We start from the raw sequence: 20,791 nt of genomic DNA on the forward strand, positions 1-20,791 counted from the left end.
ATCTTAACTTTTTCATCTGATAAAACCAGAGATTGTAGATCACGGTGCGGAAATCAGACCTAACCTGGCAGGCTGAAAGTCTTACAAGTGAGCAGTTAGATCCAGATCTAACCGAAGATAACCATCTGCACTGTGCAGTCAGAGTTTAGGAGTCTGGCCATCCTCCTTTTTTTCCTCCACTCCTCTCTCCTTCTGTCCCTCCTTCTTGTTGTTATTGTACCACAGACGTTCAGGCCGCTGGAGAGGTTGACGTCCACGTGGCTCAGCGCCTTGTGATAGTTTAAGCCAAGACTCGGTCAGATCCTGTGTTTGTGTGTGTTTGTATGTTCATGCCAGAGAAAGAGATTGACAGCCAGGGCTGAGAGAGACCTCTGACAGTGACCTGACACCGCTCATCACTCTCAACAACACACACACAGACATCCTCACAGGAATCATGTTGATGTTTTATCTACATAACCTTTTAGAAGCTGCCAAAACCTCATCGTCCCACAAAGAGCCTCTTAACTGGTGTTTGTGTGTGTTTTAGAAAGAATGCATTTGTTTGGCCTGTCAGCTGTGTGCATGTATAATATTCACGTGTGTTCATTACCGGTGGCATGTACAACACATAAAACTGCGTCCGTGTGTGTGGAGAACTCAGCATAAGTGATTGCTCGTTCTCTGTAATTGCTTGTCGTTTAGTTTTCTCTGCTATTTAGAATGAAGTACAAGGTCTGAGGGCCCAGAAAATTGCCAATTCAAAAACAGCACACAGAATAGTTACACACAGACTGCACTTTACAATCCATAGCTTATTGGAAACTGTTTGACTACCATATTACCATTAAGATCGGAGTGAAAATCTTATTATTTTCTACCGGCTTTTGTTGCCGCAGATAAATCATCCTCTCAATCTGTTTTATTATCTCATCATCTTCTTTCCGTCTACATCTACGGAAGCCGAGAACGGCCAATTTATTTTTTTAATAGCGTTATCTGGAGATCACAAGTTGATATATGTCGTTATCTCGAGAAAACAAATGGCTTCTTTCTCGAGATAACAAGATAATTGATCACAAGATTTATCACGGTAGGAGCTCATTCTCATTTGTTCATTCTTGTCTTCTCCTCTCTCCACGTCTCCCTCATATGGATAACTCAACTATTTAGATCAAGCACAAGAAGCCTTCAGGTGGCTTTTATGGACATGGGCTCAAATCTGTCATATGTTGGTTCTTATTCCCTCTCTCCATCCCGCTTTCCTTTCTCTCATTAAGTCTGATAAAATGAAAATGCTTGAAAGGTAATGTTTGGTACTTCTACATGAAACATCTAATCATATTATGATCAGGAGTTAATCAACCTGCCATTTGGCTGTGACACAGACGTCATTAATAAAGGTGCTTTTAATACTCTTGAGACAACAGAATAATAAACCTGGGATCTTGAGATAATGGCATTTAAAAAAAAAAAAAATCACAAGCACGGCTGTTCTTGGCTTTTGTATAAATCGACTTCCTTTAAACTTTTTTTTTTTCTTTCTAACCTGCTCTCCTTCTCTCTCAGCCTCCTTCACCCGCAGGCTACTGGAATAAGTTAGCAGAGCCTCAGTCTCCCAGTCCAGCTGGAGTCCCTTTGAGCTACAACTAGACAACACTTCCAAGACAGCAGAGTCCATCTGCTCAGTGTGTGTGTGGAACCAAAGCTAAAAGCAGATGACAAGCAAAAGACTTAATGCTATTTGGGAATGTGTACATTGCATACATTTACGGATTTGTGATTTGTGTACCATGAGCTACTACGAAATGTCATTTTTCAGCTAAAATGTGTGTGTATAGGTGTGTGTGTGTGTGTGTGTGTGTGTACATGAGCAAGTGCCCATACAGCCAGGAGCTACTGAACTGCACCTGACACAGAAGAGCTCAAAGATCCAGCTAATTCAATATTAGTGATGCTTTGGTGAGGGAACATTTTGGGGTGTAAAGATGTATTATTCCACTATGTGTGAATGTGTTCATTAATGTATTTATTTATATTTAAATGTGAACGTTCTCAAGTTTGAAATTAGTCAGGACAAGTTATAAAATAAGGTAATCACAACCTACATTCTTCATTTATCTCAGTTACCAAACCAAAGTTTTGGATAAATTACAATTGCTGAACAGTCGCACAAGGGATCACCAAAGTGATTACAATTTAAAAAGTTGCTAAACAACAGCCTGGCACCTCCTCCTCATGCTGGTCACACACTGCTATGGGATGGCATCCCATTCTTCAACCAGCAGTGCCCCACAGAAATCCAGAAGTGGTTTACTATGTCTTTGATCCACTGCAGCAGGAACTTTTGTCCCGCCTGCTGTCCCACCTAGTTATGCATAAAACATTTATTTTATTAAAGTTTTAATATAAAGATTTTTAGGTTTAGATATCCACAGATCATTTAAAAACAGCCTGAAATCAAAATACTTACTGCAGCAATCTTCTTGGAAAGATTTTTATCTTCATGCCACATATCCCACAAGCGCACTACTCCAGAGGCCTTGTGTCAGCTGGTCTTTGGATCTTGGAAATAAAAAAAAGTCAATTAATTTCAGAGCTAATAGATACAGACAAATCATACACATCTGCTAAACATCCCAAAAATGTTTTACATGGGAATGTTAATTACTATCAACTTACTCATAAGAGATGTAATCTGTACGTGAGCATCAGTACATATTTCTTTCAGTTTAGCTTCTGTAAGAAGCTTGTGCATGGCGGTCACAAAAGCCTCTCTTTCCATGATCACAAAGTTGCACTGGGTCTACCTTTTGTCAATGGTCACAATAGATATGATTTCCTTAGAATCACTGTCCATGGTGGTGTAGGAGCAGTACTGGGCACTTTGTCCAGGACTGTCCATTCTTCCATCAGCTGTAAAAGTCAAGCACCAAAAATGTTCAAATCAGAGTTGCACTAATACACTAAAACAGGGCAAGCCAGGAAAAATAAAAGCCATACTCATAGGCTAATAAGAAAGGAACCTTGTACTTCTTTAAAAAAAAAAATACTAAGCATTATAAATGCATAGATGTCACATTGTAAGGCGTCTGCACATTTGACATCATTTAGGTCTTGACTCCCTATTTTAAAAAGCCATGGTATAAACCTAGAACAACAACACCATCTTTATTCTGCAGACGTCAGATCGCTTTAGATCTCTTGTTCTGCCAGAATTCCCTGATTGCTCCCAGGCAGTAGGTTTCTTGAATGTTGAAAAAAGGCGTTCCTCCCAACAAAGCCCATGTTCATGTAATTGAACAGGTGTGATACTTTGTAGTAGTTATTCCTAGACAGGAGTATGTTTGTAGCCTTCATGAGGTATTTGAGTGTGGGCTGTGAGCTATATTCAGTGTCCATTGGAACATATCTCTAAGTTGCAGATAAAGAAAGCTGACTGATAGACATACTAATCAATAAGTCACATTACAACATTTGTCCCCTCGTCAACACAGTGGTGCATTATTTGAATGATAGAAAAACTGTATAGAGCACGACTCTAACAACTTCCAAAATGAATCCTGAAGTGTGGAATATGTGTATATACTTATTAGACATAATGACAAATACACTCAGTGGCAACTTTACTAGAAACAACATTCCCTGTCCATGAACTACACTGCTCTGTCAGTGACAGCATTGCATGTTCTCAATATGCTACTTAAAGCAAGAAGGAAGATATATAAGGATTTTGTTTCTTGTTGTTTCTTCTCCTTTCTTGTTTATACATTTTATGCATAATATTACATTTTTAAAGAGTAGTTATGATTTGCATGATTGTTGTAGTATATGTGTTGTAGTATAAGGATTCACACTTCACCAAAGGTAGCCGTAGAAACAAATCCAGCTGTTTCAAATTGGATTCATACATAATCGATGCCTGTTGTCCAATTGTATCGTCCAAACACATGACCTGGTGGCTAGCAGGTGACGTTGGGACATATTCCTCACTTTGAGGTGGTATTTCATCCTCTGTAGTAAGATGCATTGTGTCATCTAGACCGATGACAGGAAGCCCCTCAATCATCAGTAAGACTTTGTTTCCTCTATCTGTTCTGTCAGAATATAGAAAAACATATTTTAAAAAAATGTAACGATTATAGGTGCTTCCTACAGCAAAATGAATGTCTTTTCTACACTTTTTAGGAAATTATTACAGAAAGAGGGAAAAGACAAGACATTACTCTGGGGCGGTATGGCTCAGGAGGTAGAGTGAGTCAATTAGTAATCAGAGGGTTCCTGGTTCGTTTGTTTATCAGGCTAACAACCCAGTTCCCTGGATGTGCAAATTTACTTGGTAAATAAAATCGATTATGACAAACCTCAGACAAATAGATGTGATATAGTCCTCATCTAAACTACTGTCTTCACTGGCTGTTTCACATGTGTCATCATCATTTGGGTCTTTCCAGTCAATCCTGCTAAAAGAACAACAACAACAAAAAAAAAACCCACAATAACCTACTGGAGTTCACAGCAAATTACAGAAAGGGGGCCATGCTTCGGTATAAAATGTTGCTTTAGAATAATACTTACACTTTTGAAGATCATTTGCATCTTCAGTCAGGCTGATGGTGGACTCATCATGAACACTCAGCTTAGAGAAACTAAACAGAACATCAAGAACCAAAAAAAACATTGGTTTATAACAGGGGCTGGGAAACAAGCATGCAGCACGCCTGTTCCCCCTGATTCCCACATACCTGGTTTATATAATGTAAGAAATTATTGTATGCTAAAGGACTTTATCATATAGCCTTGTATTAATATAAAAAAATCTGTATTCCTTTCCTTTCTGATGGTGAACCGTTGGATGGTAGTGTGTGAGAGAGGCCTTGAAAAAGCATCCCAGGTCTCTTGCTCGGAGTTGAAAACAATGGTCCTCCTTTTTGAAAACTTTTCATTTTGAAAAAAAAGTTGTTTTGCGTGTGCCACAAACTGATACTACGCTGATATCATCTGACATCATCTAGGATTTCTCTTTTTTTTTATTTCAAAATATTTCATCATCCTGTTGCCATACATCTGAGAAACAAAGTGTAGTGAAACAAAGGCTTCCTTGTTACAAAAGCACAAAAACATAGTTGTTAAAGACTTTGTAAAATCACTGTTGTAGATGTAAGTGTATGTATTCCCACAACCTAAAAGGACATAAGACCAATGAGAGTAACATCCCCTGTACATTCAGAAGTAGAGGTGGATATTAATAGTATGCATATAAAGGGTAACTAAGTGTTTACTGTGGTTAGTTTGTACAAATTCCAGCAGCCACATCTGGAACCATATTTTTCAGTTAAATTTGTTGTTATATCATAGTCATCATGACTATAACACTGTCTTATTGAAAACAACATTGTAAAAATCTGTTCACCTATGAGTTCTAACTCATATAGACACACCATATCCTGTTTGATGTTTCCCATATGTTTATTGATTCATCAGCTGTTGTCAGGACACATTGTCCCCATAATGATTATTCAGGTGCATCTCATTCAGTCTTATCTGTTTTGTACATCTCAAGCATCTGTTTGCCTCTCAACACCGTTAATTTCGCTGTATTTTTCATTACAGCTAATTACCCACTATGCATTTAAACGTATGCTAGTTCTGCTCAAACAGTCATAGCTCTCTCTTTTCATGACTTCCGTGCTAATCTCACATTTGCATGCTATTCAGAAATGATAATTACTTTAGCTTAGCAGTTAGCGATGGCTTCTCTTTCTCCCTCTCACTCTCCTTGTCTCTTTAGCTTGGTGTGTCTTATGTTTAGCTATTCCTCTGCATCCTTTATAAATGTAGTTTAATTTCTCTGTTGGAGGCAAGGCTCAGTGAATTAGAAGTGCAGCTGCGCACCAATGGACAAACCATTCATTAGCTGTTGTAGTGTTAGTTAGCCAACCCCCAGTAGCTGGTAAGAGCTGACCCAGCGCAACTTAGCTCCCACTCTCACTGTCCAAGGGAAGCATAGCTCACTCAATAACAAACCTGCAGAGAAACAAACTCTGAGTCATACCTACAAAAAAATCCCTGGCGCTTAGGACCAGCAGGGGATAAAATGAGGTCCGCTGGCAGAACACTGGCTGAAACAAATTGACCAGCCAGCAGTTCATAACATGCCTCAGAGAAATTAATATTATTATTTCAATAATGTTAGCCAGATGTTTGCTTTCCTGTGTAGTAATAGGTAAGCAAACATTCGCATTCGAGCTTGTCACAAAGCTCTTGCCATCTAGGAACCCTCATTTTAGCTCTCTTCTTGTCTCATAATCTTCTAGGGTTGTTTGGGTCACTGGTACGTTTGTGCTTTACGGGGACAGCTTTGGCAACAGAACGCATAGCAAATGGCAGTGCAATTGTGCTCTGTCGCAAGTGAACAATAACAAACAATAGTACAATACAGTGGATAGCTAACGTTAGCTGCTTTATTGAGTCCCTTCTAGACTCTCTGACGTATCTTCTGGCCTTTCCCATGTTTTCCTGGAACTTATAGCAAATAGAGGGGGGCAGAGGGGGTATGACGCCATTGACAGGTGACCAAATGAAACGGGCCGTTACTCTATGTTACGGACCATTAAAATTAATAATTTTTCTGAGTTTGAATATTGATGGAAACATTTGGGATAATGTTAGTACACAACTAAACAAAATATATAACATTGGTCTTGTCATTTTTAGAAATTTTTATGTGGAATAATTACATATTATAGCATTAATTCAAAGGAGAACATGAAATCCCATGTAAATCCATTCAATAGTTGTCAAGATATTTCACTAAAAGCAAAATATCAGCCTACTGGTGGCACTAGAGGTAAATTCAGGGGATAACCAAAGTCATCAGAAATCATCTTTTAGGACACAAAAATGTCTGAATATTTCAATCTGGACCAAAGACAGAGTGACATTGTGATCCAGAGTCATCACACTAGTGTGGCTAAAATCATAAACAATGCAAACAATGTTGGTTAAGTTTGTCTGCCAAAAATATCAGCAACACCAGGTTTGAAAGGAATTTTAAAAAAAATGTGATTTAAGTGTGGGACTGCACATGTTGCAACTCCATGCTTGGGTCAACATTTTGACTTGTCCAAAGTTAGACAACTGACTTTCTCAAAGAAAGATAAAGGTAGCCATTAGAGCAGTCAATGTCAGTGACAAAAATGCACAAATACACATTAAAAACATACATAAACATCACAACACATCCACACTTTAAAATGCATACTGGGGGAAATGCACTTGTGCTGAGCCCTTAGGTGTTTCTGAACACACACACATGCTGTTACAACACAAAATACAAATCTACACACATTCACCTGAGATTTAGACAACAGTGCGTGGACACATACACACATACAAACACACAAGTACACGGAGGGTGAGTGGTAGGGCGCTTCATTAGTCCTGGTTAATAAAGTGTAAAGGATTTTCATTAGTGCTGACGAGCCAGCTGGCTGAGGACAGAGCTGACTGACAAGAGGTCAGAGACGATGAAGAGAAAGAGGAGGAGGGATAAGAGGGAGAAGAGGAGAAAGAAAAGACAAGGAGTCAAGTTTATTTATAGAGCACTTGAGAAAAAGTACGCGTGGTGATTGACCAAAACCTAAAGAAGAATGATAAGCAGGAGGGATGAAGAGAATAGAAGTATGGAAGGAAAGGAAGAAAGTGAAAAGCATAGTAAGAAAGAGTGAAAGTTGGAAGGGGAAAAAAGATAAGAAAAGGAATGATTGACTTAGAGGGAAGGAGAGGAAAAAACAAGATAGAAGCATCCAAGAAAAAAGAACATGGACAGATCAATGTGAAAGACAGTACTAAAAAGAGAAAAGGGGAGGGGGGAAGTATGAGGAATGATTAATGAGAAAGAAGGAACAGAGGAAGGTGGGATTGTTTAAACGTAAGAAGGGGAAAGAGGGATCAAGTCGGGGAGGTCCACATGGAAAGAAAGGGAGTAAGAGGTGACAGGAGGGAAGGATGTTTGAGAGGGGGTGTGTGTATTGAAGAGGAGATCTGTTAAATGTCTTGGGACAGAAGAATGAATGGAGGGAGAGGGAATACTTTAAGAAGACTGATGAAAGTGGGGCAGACAGAGGACAGAGCTGCAGGTGAAGTAAAGTCAGCTTTATTTAAAGAATGAGTCACACATCATGCTTCACGCGTGTCGCAGGGCAGAACCAATTAAAGTATGACATGTGGATGTCAGTGAAATCAGTACTATATGGTGCTGAAAGCAAAATAACTAACTAAATGGCATAACAAATCAAACCAAAATGTGCCTGGAAGGGAGAGCAGAGAGAGTGAATGACTATAGCCATGCCTTAAGTAACTTCAGGACACCGGGCCCAGGTGCACCAAGTTACTTCAATTAGTCACCTGCAGGGGAGAGACACTGATTAGAAACAAATACAAACTCTTAGATGACACCACAGGGGCTATCACACCTCTTGTGCCCAGTAAGTGGGAAATAGTCAAACTGTTTTGTTTTTTTTGCAGTTGTAACAGCAGTTGCAATGAGGTTTATTAACAATCTTAAGCGCAAAGGTGCAAAATAATCTTGGTTGTGTAACATTTATGATCATTTAAACACAGTGCCGCTGCTACATACACGTACATACATGTAATATATGCACTATAAAACTGCTGCTGCTGGGTTGGGAGTGAGCCGCTGCCCCAAGTTATACAGTTCAAGTATCCTGGGGTCTTGTTCATGAATGAAAGGTGTTATGGATATACTGGGTCAATTATGGGCCTTGAGGTCACAGAGTAAACAACATCAAGTCTTGCAGAGAGAGACATTGCCTCTCCCTGGATATGCAGCTGTGTGATGTTTGGGGAAGCAAAAGCCTCTCTGATAAAGGGTAAATCAGCGTTGCCCTGGTGAACAAGGTCGGAGGGGACCTTCCTAGACAACACAGATAGGTGAATGCATAGATTCCATTGACATAATCAGATATTCAAACCAGAATGTGCTGACGGTGACCTGAAGTTCCTCACAATGTGACTTGAACTAACTAACGGTAAAATGCAGTTCCTTGTTTAGAAACTTGTGAACCAATTAGACAAATTTTTCATATTGTAGGCTGATCTGTTGGGGTTAAAGACTAAGAGTCAGACCTTCAGAGGGCAGAACGGGAAGAGACAGTATCAGACCGCAGAATACCTTAATGCTCACTTTCTCCACTTGGCCAAGTGTTTTTAATAAACATTTTCTGCATTAAGACATCAAAGGCTTATGTGCACTTTCTCCACTGAGGTGCTGACCATTGCTCAATATTTCCACAACAAAGGGTAAGATGGAGCGTGAGTTTGATAGGCAGCATCAGCAGTAATGTGCAGTAATGTTGTACCTGGTTAAGGTGCCTCCTGGATGCCTCCCTCTGGAGGTGTTCTAGGAATGTCCGACTGGTAGGGGACCCCGGGGCAGACCCAGAACATGCTGTAGGGACTACATATCTCCTCTGGCCTGGGAACATCTTGGGATCCCACAGGAGGAGCTGCAGGTCATTGCAGGGATGAAGGATGTCTGGGTTTCCTTACTCAGTCTGATGCCACCATGACCATGGATACAAGGATGATGTATATAATATATACTGTTATTGTATACTTACACTATATGCCCAATTATACCTTGGGCACCCTAATGCCAGCAGCAGCCCTGGTCAAACTTATTAAATTTAAGTGATTGCAAGGACATGAGAGAAATGAAGAAGTGGACAAAAGGATATGTTTTTGTCTTTGTCATTCAGGGGTGAGAGTGTCCTGCTGGCCCAGACACTAAGAGACAGAAAGAGGTGTGTGTCTGTGGGTGTGTGGGTGTGTGTGTGTGTCATTGGATATGATGTTTTGTCCTTCCAGATCCAGACAGGACAAAGTCTGATGTTACATCCTAATGACAAACAGCTTTCAGGCTGCTCTGTGTGTGTTTGTGTGTGCACATATCCGTAATAGGTTTTTCTGTGTGTTTATGGGAATACATGTCTCAGTGCATTAAACCCTCTCACAACACAATTACTTGACGCACAGGCTGACATCTCTGAGGTTGCAACGGGTGATCCAAAAAGCTGCAATCAGAGTTAAACTAGAAAACATAATCAAAAGAAAAGAAAATGAAAGCAGATATTATAAAACCAGTTTTGCAGCCACTGCGGCATACCCTCAAATATTGACTTACACAAATCTTTTCTGGGACTTCAAATCTAGATGGAGGAAGATGTAGGAAAATTTCCTGTGAGTGCAACTCCACCATGTGAGTTCTCAAGTGATTTGCTGTGAAAATATCCCCCCACCTCTCCCCCCACCCGTCTCCAGCACAGTTTATGGCCCCGGTTCCTCTGTCGCTATTTTGATCTGTGGAATGAGTTTATCCATATTTAATGATCATCCTAATGAAGCTTTCACCTCATGTTTGCCTGTTCTCCATTTTCCTCTCCTGCGACTTGAGCACAGGCACTTTGTCTAACAAAAAAACACATCAGCTTTCTGGGTAAAAGACTGCAGGGGCTTTAAACTAGAACATATATGCAGGTATAAGTTGCGTGGCGAGTTTGATTTAGTGCATTACGGATGTGTTTTTCTTACATTTGTGCGCTTTTGCATGCCTGTCTATGCTTACAAGTGTGTGCATGTGGCAACTTGGGAGAAGGCCCATTACTCCAGGCTAAATGACTAAAGGGCCCCCATGATGCCCGTTGAGATGCCCAAGTAGAATGATGGGTTCCTGGCTCAGATGAAGGGGTCCTTCAGGCAATAGGCTGGATGACAATGATCCATTACCATAGCAGAGGCCAGTCCCTGTGGCCTACACACACACACACACACACACACACAAAGATAGAATCAGACACACACATACTGTAGACTACACACTCATTCTCGCTTGTTTACACACACTAGATCTCACTCAGTCCCTCACACACACACACATATTCACTAGCTCTCATCCATTATTTAACATGGAGAACTCCCATCGAGCAGTGTAGAGGTATGGGGCAGAGTCACAGGGAATGAACGCTCTAATTAGAACAGTGAATAGAGAGATTGGCTTTGGGGGGGCGGGGGGGAGGCTGAGGGAAGTTGAGGGATGCGACTGATTCAGCTGGGGGAGGAAAGGGAAGGCAGAAAGAGGGAATAGCTTTGAGGAAAGAATGTAGAAAGGCTGCTTTAGAGGGAAAGAAAAAAGAGGTGAAAGGGCGAGCGTGGTTTCAGTGGATGGAAAGGGGAGTTGAAGGGAATGGGTGGGTGGTGGGGTGAGGGGAGCGATAATTATTTTTATTACACAGCTTTGTTTGTTAATAAATTCTGATCAATTGCAGCATTCAACGGTAGTAACTTAAGCGATATGTGGTAGTGATAATAGTAATATTGTTACCAGTTGTAACAGTTTAGGAAACGTAGAGATGAATGAGGACAGAAACATCAACATCAATATTACCAAAAAAGTCCCATTCACCTTGTCTCACTTCACCATCAATGGAAATGTTCAGTTTAACGTGAATTATAACGCTAAGTAGTCTAATCTAAAGAATAATGTTAAGCAAATTTTAAGCAAACTTTTGAAATGTTGCAAAAAAGAAAATGCAAATTAGGCGCGTTTCCATCAACTGGTTTTGAGCGAATAAACTAGGAGTTAGTTTTCAATCGGTTAGGTTGTAATTGTTCTTTCATGTCAGCTAGTATTTGCCATGTTTCATGCTGTCTGGACCTGTTGTTGCTACAACCAGCCATGTTTTTGCATATTATGGAAATATCCTGGAAGACGTCGACAGCGGCAACAGCTGATCAGTCATGTGAGTTAAATGTTCGCTACGTCAGGACTTAAAGGTGTTTCCATTTCCCATTTAGCGCATTAACTCTTTTCTGAAAAAGGGAAAAACCACCTCAAGCGAGCATCAAATTTCACCGTTTTCATCAACCTTATCTATTGCAATACTTCAAAATGTGCATTAAAATACGTTGAAACACGGCTAGTGACACCGTGTCTTCACAGATAGCATTTCAGCTGCGTTTTTAAGTCGTCCATCTCACGTGTGTATGACAAAAAGATACACTTCTATTTTAAATAATATAGTTGCCTACACAGCCCGCATTTTCTGTGTGTAACGGTGATTGTGTATCGGGCTCTGAGCGCTTCCAAAACACAGGTAACCTATACTCAACACTGTACACAAATGGATTACTTGCTGCTGCTGCTCTGCTAAATGTGCTGCTCATGCTTAGGGCCCTGTGGTGGTGGTGGTGGTACCGGGCGCCTTTCATTGGCAGAGCGTGGTGAGCCGGAGTGAGTGTAGACCTGAATGAGGGAGTTAAGAGAGTGTCAGGGTTTTGAATTTGATGTGGGCAGCAACTGAGAGCCGGTGGAGGGATATCAGACCAGCCATGCCGCTGCTTTCTGGATCATCTGCAGAGGTCTGAATGTACATGTGGAGAGGCCTGCCAGTAAGGAGTTGCAGTAGTCAGTGTGTGATGTTATGAGAGCCTGTTCCAGGAGTTGTGCTGCTTGCTCAGACAGGTAGGGTCTGATTTTTCTGATGTTGTACAGGTCAAACCGACACGACCGAGCAATTGAGGCCAATATATTTGAATAGTTAGTCACTGTTTTATTTTTGTTATCCTCATTTCAGACAAAACAAAGATGCCATCAATTAGCTTGTCATCCTCCACAAAGGCCAAGAGTAAGTATAAATATCATGTAAATATCTGGAAATCAGACATGGAAATCAAATCTTGCCTATTGTGATTTCAGCATAAGACTTATTGAGAATGATATAAACTAACTGAAGTTTTTAATATTAAGTTTCATCTATTATACACTCTAAAGCACACTAGCCTGCACAGCCTGGTTGCCTGGGTTCAGTGATTTGGCTGGGGTTACATGGTTTGGAGAAACTTCCTCCCCGTCTTTCATCGGTGCCTTGGAGGAAGAGCTGTACCAGATGTCCTGTTGATCCACTGAAGCAGAAATGATCGATCTCGAGAACATCAGGAGCGTGAAGCTCATCGCAGGGATCAAGCAGAACTTGCAAGATATCCACCGGCAAACCCCTCAGATGAAAATCATCTTGTCTTCCATCACTCAGCAAAGCAAGTGGACAAAACCTGGCGCTTCATAACAGTGTGATGGCAACCTTTGTTTTGTCTATTGGTGGAAGCGCTGTACATCATCCTCTGATAAAAGGTCTTGGCCATTTTTTTGCATAACAGAGTTAATTCTACCCTTCTGGGAAATGATACATTTTTAAAAAATATTGCTCTATGTCTGAAAGACCACATCCAGCAGGGTAATGATGGATTTGGATTTCCACCAGAATTTTGGCAGCAAAAGAAGAGGCCAGGATTTTTATTCTTTATGTGATGTTTGATGTGCACTCTTTTTTTTTTTTTTTTTTTTTTTTTAAATTCAAGGGTAGCCATCACACTTGTCAATTCTTGCAGCTCTTCCTCCTCCATCCCTTCCTCTTCCATTTTTCTCCAAACCTTTTGCTTTACCCCAGCCTTTCCAACTGAAGGGCTTCCTCAATTGTCATTCCTCAAGGTGAACGTAGAAGAGTTTGTGTTACAGTCAGCCAAAAGTTCTGTTACCTGTTGTGCAAAAAAAAATATTTTTTATTAACTCTGGTATGTCTTATAACTCTGGTATGAACTTATTTCTAAAACCATAACTACAGTTGTCATGGTGTTTACTGTTGCCATGTTGACAAAGGCTGCCTAACTTTAAGGACGTAGGTTTCATTGACAATACATAGTGTGGCATTTGAGACTTTGTATTTTTCAAGGCAAAGCATCAAAATACAGTTTTGGCAAATATTTGGACAGTACACAATAACAGTAATATGAGGGCAGTTCTGGTACATGTATTTGTGTGTGTGTGTGTGTGACTGCTGATGAAGGCCATAAATGTAGGAAAGGATGAAGGGGTATAGTAGCCATATAAATAATAATTCACTCTAATTCACTCTGAGTTTATTGGCTATTGTGTATAGTTATGGTAACACAAGCAATATTTTAAGAATGAATGCTCAAGCAAATACTGAAAGTTTGTGTATCGTTTTAACACTACAAAGAAAAAAAGTCCTAGTGTTTTATCAAATTAATGTCAAAAATGGAAGAAGCAAAAGACAGAGTTCAGACAAACAAATTCAATATGTTACTGAATTAGTATAGTTTTGCATTTTGCCAAAGAATTTGAACATGAACCAAACATTTTTATGTAATAACTAGATAACAGATTGTGTAGTGACAGACTCAAATTCTGTAGTGACAATATGCGGTTTGTCCAAGTGGTGTTGCCATACCTAGCTCTCCAGGATGGCGGATCCACTCACGCATGCGCGACTCAAATACACGGTTGACTCAGATCCTGTAGTGACAAACACTGTTTCTCTTTAAGCTGTCCACCGACTTAACTCAGGAGCTTGTCGCATCCAAATGTTCTTGTATGATTCGTCCATTGTCAGCTTCATCAGATAAAGGAGGAGTAGAAGGGTCTGATAGCTTCATCATATGGTGCAACAACAATCATTTGAAGCTAAACTAATGAGTTGGTGGTTGATGTTTACAGGATCAGCAGATTCCTTGACACAGTTACCATTCAGGGTGAGAAAGTATAGAGATGGTGGACTCTTACAAGTACCATCCAAGTTAACAATAAACCGGAGTCATCACATAAAACCAACGCAGTCTCCAGGAAAGGTGATAGCAGTTCAGAGTAACAAACTGCGCATAGCTTTCTAACTTCAGTTTGAGCAGCAGTAGCCTCATGAGACAGGTATTGCTGACTTTGAATCCCTGCATATGGTAAGTCAGTGTAAATGAGTAAAGCCTCTTTCCCATAGGCTCACTCTGCTCGGTGCCAACACAGGGCACTGAAGTTCTTCTGGGCAATGAAAATTTCAGTGTGGACTGAAAAAAAAGCAACTTCCCGTGGGCTTCATTTCAAATCTATATTTTCAGGATCAAATACTCACCACCTGTAGACTTGACTTGAAAGGTGGCTTTGAAAAGCTTGTGGCCTGCTCCTTCAAGGAGGAACAGAGTTCATCAGCTTGGATTCACAACAGTTAGACTGATTCAAACGTCGACCCATGAGTCAAAACAAACAAAAAAAATGTAAAAATGTATTTCAAAAAAATCATAAATACTTCTCAAACCACTCCTGCAGTATAATCTTTCCACAGCACACTGTAGCTAAACAAATCATTTCTGTGTTGCACTATTGCCTTCAGCGGTCTTCACTTTGTGTTTTGACTTCATACTATTCCTCTGTGACATTTCGGAGGGAAATGCTGTGCTAGTTACTTTCAGACTGACATTTTCCATGAACATATGCTGAGTCACCGGATTATTAGGTATACCTAATACCTAATACACCTAATAAAACCAATACAGCAGCCCAAATATAAATGTGTGTTGTCCATGACAGGGACAAATGCAAATTTTTTAGTAGTGATAAAAGTTCGGGGGGAATGAAATGCTTCCTTCATATTTTAATCTCACTTTTTGTGCACCTTTTTTGGACACTTCAGTTCTCCCTCTTTCTGTCTCTCACACTGTATGTGTGTATGTGGTTCAGGAGCCGAGTCCCACCTGATGGACTTAGATTTGGTCAGGCAAAATTAACTTCATGAAATTCACAAACTATTTTTGGAGGTGTTCTTATGACAGGATTTCTTGTTCACTGTCAACTACAAATAACATTGTTTTCGTGCAGCATAAACTGCATTTAAACAGGTGTTCAGTCTATACGTATATCAAAATCTAGATATAATTTAAAGCCCTGTGGTGTTTGGGGATCCCAGATTTCAAATATCCTGCATAACTCATGAGTTTACTGTTGATGTAAGATGACTCTCAGTGCTGATTTAATATGTCAGTGTGTACAGGTCCAAAGATGTTATTCATTTCTTCCATGGTTTCGTCTACTCCAGACTCCTCCTCTCACCCATATTTTAGTTTTTCTTCTGTTTTCCTTTCTGTGTTATGTTTGTTTGCCTTTTTTGGTTGGTTCAATTATTTCTGTCTTTGACTAACTTAAATAAAATGCATGCCAGACTAACCACTCTGCTCCTGACCAGCTGTCCCCATCACCTGATCACCTGTTGTTCATTACGTCATTATCACCAGTATATGTAATACCCTGCAAGCATTTACTTTCCACCTGATTGTCTTTGTTGCCTCAAAATTCTTACTTTATCCTGTCTTACGTGCCTTCCTTAAGATGACATGTTTCTGAATTTATTCGCTTGATCTGACTGCCTTCATGTCGTTGACTGTGAGCCAGAATTTTCATTGAGTAAAGATTATCCCCACTCCGTCTGCTCATTTTGCTTTGGGGTTCAACACCAGTGTCAGTGTTACTCATTCCATCTAGAAGCATCAACTCAAATTTAATCAGGAAGCACTATGGCAACAGTCTAACTATGCTCTTCACCTTTTTAGCTAATCATTTTCAGAAGTACCCAACAAACATCAAAAATATTATCTCACTCACCCCTTCCCCTTTGTACCGACCTCACCGCCCCACTCTATGAATAATTTTAAATATTTCTGTGACCATCAGGAATAAATAGTTGTAGTTGTCCAACAAATATATCTTCAACATCACACTCCTATGTCTCTATGGGTTTGAAAAGTGCCACTAAAAAAGTCTGTAGCTGTCTCCTGCACAGAAGACAGCAAAACACAATGAAAAATTAGAAACTTTTTAAACAACTCCTGCAGAATGATCCACTTATCTGCAACATATACTGTATTTTATACTCATGAGAGTTTCAGTGGACTAGTCTTATTAAGAACTTAGGCACCTGTCTCAATGTATTATGTACAATGATTCAGGTAACCTTATTTAGTAAAATGTACATTTCATTTGAGATCTGTTTTTCTTTAACTTCTGATGAAGTTTTTGATTTTAAGTCATCTATCTTTTTGTTTGTTTTCACATATACACAAAAGTGCAGGTTCACATCACCGTACTATTGATAGACTATTCATTCTCTAACCCCATACTTTGACCCCTTCCCTTCAAGTGCCTAAACATGACTGCTAATTAGGTAGAGTGTTCATACAAACTGTGTCTAAATTCAGGGGCCGATTCCTTCAAAGTTCCTTCAGAGTTCCTTCAAATGCAGCCTATAACAGAATGCATTTTGCATCAACCAGCAGCAGCAATGGCGGAGAGTTCGAGCTGGGCTGAGCTGTTGTTATTTTTGTTGTAAGACTGTTAAGATATAATTTTATTAAGTTTTAATAATTAAGATTTTTTCAGGCAAGAAAGTAACCATGTAGATTCCTAATATGTGGTCAGTTTATCCAGATAATGCCTGTTTGTAAAACTGCTCTGACGTTTTCGGACATGTGAGGAGCCGCTGACCGGGTGAGATCGGTCGGTCATCTCAGCCGCCAACAGCTCGACTCCTGAGATGATCGGCTGGTCAACGTCTGTCGTCATCCCAGGGAGAATATGATCCAATGAACTGATCTGTGCAGCTCTTTAGTGATTTACTGCTGGCTCTAATGTCTCTGCAGCATTTTGATATATGAAGGAGGATAAATGTTGGATGAAATCTAACAATTGTAGCTGCCAGTCTAGTTTGTCTGAATGTAAAGTGAAGCTTCATGTTTTTCACCATATTACAGTAAATATAATTGTATTAAACTGAACAGATCAGTCTGTATTAACTTTTGTTTTATTTTATTAAGCTAAATAACAGTTTGGATTTAATTATAGCGACATTACAGACTGAATAACATAATTTCCTGCATCTCTCTGTCAATGAGGTCATATTTTTGTGAGAAAAAAAGTTTAGTGGAGCTTTGAGTTGAGATTATTTTGTCACAGTACAGTCAGGTAGTTGAAGTGTTGAAGCTGAACTGCTGCTGTCAGCAAATACGCTGCTGCAGAGAGACGCAGAGCAGAGAGAGAATGGACAGGCTCTCCTCTCTACTTGAGAGATAACTGTTTCTTAATGCATTGTTTATTTCATTTACAGCAGTCTTCACAACTATTCACAACATAAATAAAGTACATAAGAAGTGGAATAACAGAGTGTCTGCACGTCTGAAGAGTCTTAAATTGGATTTTATAAATATTAGACCTCAGAAAATGTGTTTCTGTATACTTTGGTTTAGAGCAGGGAGTCCCTGGTGGTGCTGCTGGACCTGGATTTGCTGCCACAATAATAAAATTAAAGGTTCTGGCTCCATTTCTACCAGTTGTGTCCCGACTGTAAACTATATCTATCAAGGTGACGCAGGGATAAAGGCGGGAACAGCTGGTGACGCAGCTGGAAATCCTCTGTACCCCAGACCGTCTCGTTTAACAACACACGGTTCCGGCTTTCCCTTTACGAAGGACAAGCCTTTGCAGACTGTGTCCTTCAAAGGATGCAGCCCCTGAATTCGGACACAGCTACGGTATCGCTTTATCTTTGTGGCCTGAGTATTCTTCCTGCAGGCAGTCCAGGAGATTTCTGAGACTTTACTGTCCATCACTAGGACACTATATGTTGTCTACTATTGCGAAGGCTTATGCACAACAATGCATAATAAAACGGATTCATTTTAACTTAGTTGGAAGTTGAGCTTTGGAAAAAAAATGTTAGTTGTTCCTTCGAGATGCAAAAACAAGTTAACAAAGTTATTCTTAAATTTTTAATTATCTAAAAAGCTCAGAGAATGTTGCTTTGTTATCTTTCCACACATGCCTGCACACACACACACACACTGTCACAGGATTTTATATTATTTCATACATCTGCACACAGTCACACAAGATTGACTTTGCATTAATTTCAACATTATATTTCCATACACTAATAAACATTAACAAACTGCTTCAGGAATAGTTGAGTTGAAGCCAAGTTGAGTTCAGTATCTGTGTTCTGTCTGGCTGAAGAGTTCTCCTTGGAAAGAGGAATGCTTGTTTTGTTTAGCTTCCTTATTCCTCCTGAAGAGATGGATGCCTATGAAAACACTCCATAGGCGCGTACACCTGCTGGAGAAGATAATGAGATAGAAATGTGCTATGTGGACTCCCCTGCTCATTTAAATGCTAATCTACTTTTTATTTCCTCCCCTTCTCATGATGTCATTCAGGGTCACTGACTAGAAGGCCATTTGTTTTGTTTTTTTCAATTAATCTGACAGTGCCTCTGACTATATGAAAAATTTGACATAACCCTAGACAGAAAAACAATCACACAGAGAGCAAAAGAGGCAGTAGTACTGGTCCTGCCCTCTCTATGCACAGCTATAAAAAACTTCCAGTAAAGGTTGATTGCTTTAGAAGTTTTTACTGGAAGCAATTGTGAAACTGTGAAAAAGTATTAAACATCAAATTCAATGAAGCGAGTGAGACTGAAGGTATTGTAAAATGAGTACAGTAACAAGGAAACTGGATTCACAAAAGTATAGATTAACTGTCATATTAGTTGCATTGTGCTTTATGTCAGTAAAAGACAAAGTATCACCAGTTAAGATCAATAAAAAGTCCCTCTTCAGTCAAAAATTTGTTTTTCTTCTTGTTACTTCAGTCGGATATTTGAGCTTCACTGTGCAGAATGAATTGCAGAGTTTGACACTAGCAGGCTGTTTCTATATTCATCTACTGAAGGCGGAAAGTTTCTCTCTCTGTGCTCACTTATAATCTATTTGTACCCACAAGCATGATTTGTGAAATCACAACTAGTTTGGAGCCAATTGAGGTTCAGCATACAATTTGTGATGTGGAAACTTGAAGCCTCCAGCGCACATACACTGAGAATGGACCTTACAGGGAAGTGGTGGACATCTTGTGTCCAGCAGTTAAACCTTAGAATTGAACAATATTTGCATATTCATATATTTGAGATTTTTCAATGAGGCAGAAGGAGTAGATGTAATTTTAAGGTTTTTTAACAGATTAACTGAACATTTGTTTTAGGAAAAACATGTCAAGCACATTATCTTATTCCAAGCAGAGATGTTTAAATGTTGTAAAACATGTCTGGAGATGTTTTCATATGAGTTTTCATGTGAAGTACAACACAGTAAATATCTGGTGAACAGACACATAAAGTCCACAAGAGTAAAACTAAAAAGAGTAAAATACACAACAGTTATCCTGACAGTAGCTTAATTCAACAGAACTTAAAGTGTTGCATTAACAACACGACAGCTAGTAGGTAATGGCTAGCTTGGGTAGCAGTAAACTGATCATAGACAAACTCAATTCTACAAAATCACAATCACAAAACAGCTGTGATAGAAGAGATAGATAGATGCTCTAACAAGACATGAGAGGAATATATATAAGATTGCTGTCAATATTTGGACGCAGATCAGACAAAAAATGTCAGTTGAGCAGCAATTGTTGTAGAACTGTGCAACAGAATGTTCAACCACATCTATATGTTCAATTTAAGCCAACTTTCAAAAAGTCTGAGAGATGACAGTCTTATTTTAGTGCAAACAATATAATGTATATGATAAAACATCTCTATCACAGTTGAAGCATCGTTCTCCCTACTTGAAACAAGGCTAAAAGTCTAGAGCCATGCTAGTGGCTCTGTGAAGTTGCACTTAGACACAGCTGTGGTTTGACATGCTAACATGCTGACAATTAGCAACAATGGTTTTGAGTTTTTACATGTGCAAAACATAACCAGGATACTCCAAAATCCAATCATTACCCGAGTACTAGTGCACATGTAAACACATGTAAACACACTCATTGTATAGTATGGTCCCATCTTAGTTTTAGCAATTGTTATTAGTAGTAAACACAAAGTACAACTGAGGCTGA

At 39.6% G+C, this 20,791-nt stretch overlaps 1 long non-coding RNA gene across 1 annotated transcript; it reads right to left on the minus strand.

The window, feature by feature from the left end:
• Positions 1–2,105: 2,105 nt before the first annotated feature.
• On the minus strand, positions 2,106–2,884 carry LOC121894535. Its single transcript, XR_006095560.1, has 3 exons — positions 2,790–2,884; positions 2,453–2,544; positions 2,106–2,347 (listed from the first exon to the last, which is right to left on the minus strand). It is a non-coding gene; the product is annotated as an uncharacterized LOC121894535 (long non-coding RNA).
• Positions 2,885–20,791: the final 17,907 nt, after the last annotated feature.

The sequence above is a fragment of the Thunnus maccoyii genome, chromosome 3, assembly GCF_910596095.1.
Source record: "Thunnus maccoyii chromosome 3, fThuMac1.1, whole genome shotgun sequence".
Classification (NCBI taxonomy): Eukaryota; Metazoa; Chordata; class Actinopteri; order Scombriformes; family Scombridae; genus Thunnus; species Thunnus maccoyii.